Source organism: Salvelinus sp. IW2-2015, unplaced genomic scaffold (genome assembly GCF_002910315.2).
Source record: "Salvelinus sp. IW2-2015 unplaced genomic scaffold, ASM291031v2 Un_scaffold5956, whole genome shotgun sequence".
NCBI classification, from domain to species: domain Eukaryota; kingdom Metazoa; phylum Chordata; class Actinopteri; order Salmoniformes; family Salmonidae; genus Salvelinus; species Salvelinus sp. IW2-2015.
The window spans coordinates 19893-21565 of NW_019947221.1; positions in this window are offsets into that span (position 1 = coordinate 19893).

Sequence of the window (1673 nt, forward strand, 5' to 3'; positions counted from 1 at the left end):
ACAAAATAATTAGCCTATGGATTATGAAAACAAAAATAAGGAATGTGAAAATGGGAGAGGAGAAATGACTAGAGACAGTGTTGTTTAACTCACTGACCATGACCCATGAGTTCTTCTTACCTTTGTTCAGAGGAAAAGTCTCCCTCTCCAAATAATATAGGAGGTTCCATAGACTTGTCACTCTTCATGGACACACAGCTGGGTACAGGGGAGGCTGGTCTCTCCTGCTTGATTTGGCTTCAACACAACAGAGACAAACATTACATCTCTCATCTACTCTGAGCTCAGATGGGTAAACATAAGAAGAGTTTCACTCCAAAACGCTATATATCCATTTTCAGAAACGTTCATAAATGTGCTTTTATTGTTTAACCTCTCTTTGGTAGGGGGCAGTATTTTGAATTTTGGATGAGTGAGGTTCCCAATGTAAACTGCCTGTTACTCAGGCCCAGAAACTAGGAATTATTATTGGATAGACAACACTCTAAAGTTTCCAGAACTGTTCGAATAATGTCTGTTAGTATAACAGAACTGATATGGCAGGCAAAAACCTAAGGAAAATCTATCCAGGAAGTGGAATATTTTTGATGTGTCTAGTTTTCAAATGAATGCCTATACAGTATCCGCTGGGTTAGGACCTATATTGCAGTTCCTATGTATTTCCACTAGATGTCAACAGTCTTTAGATGTTTCTGAAAAATGAAGAATGAATATAGAATGAAGCATAGCTCCTTTGCGCGCCCTTAGTTGTTGTTCCTTTCTATTGAAGACGCTGTCCGGTTGAAATATTATCAATAATTTAGACAATAGACAACCTGAGGATTAATTATAAACATTGTTTGACATGTTTTGAAAAAATTGACCAGTACTATTAGGATATATTCGTCTGCATGTCGTGACCGCCTTTGAGCCAGTGGACAACAACATGGACTCTTGTGACTGCAAACAATGTAAGATCATCAAAGGTAAGTGATTCATTTTATCACTGTTTCTGACTTTTGTAATTCCTTGGTTGTAAAATGTTTGTATGTTTTTGTAAACGGGGCGCTGTCCTCAGATAATCGCATGGTATGCTTTCGCTTTAAAGCCTTTTTGAAATCTGACACAGTGGCTGGATTAAAAGAAAGTTAATCTTTAAGCCGATATATGTATAACGTGTATCTTTTATGAATATTTTTTATGAGTATTTCTGTATTTTGAATTTGGCGCTCTGCAATTTCACCGGATGTTGGCCAGGTGGGACACTAGCCTCCCACCTGCCCATAAGAAGTTAACCTGTTTGGGATAGGGGGCGCTATTTTCACTTTGGGAAAAGATCGTGCCCAATTTAAACGGCCTCTACTCTATTCTAGATCGTACAATATGCATATTATTATTACTAATGGATAGAAAACACTCTCAAGTTTCTAAAACCGTTTGAATTATATCTGTGAGTAAAACAGAACTCATTTTGCAGCAAACTTCCTGTCAGAAAGTGAAAAATCTGAAATCGATGCTCTGTTCCAGGGCCTGCCTATAAATGTGCTTGAAATCTATTAGTATACATGCACTTCATACGCCTTCCACTAGATGTCAATAGGCTGTGAGAGGTGAAATGGGGTTTCTAGGTATTTCTATGGTCAAAAGAGAGAGCTTGGAATGACATGACCCCGGAATTCCTTTGTTCAGGAAGC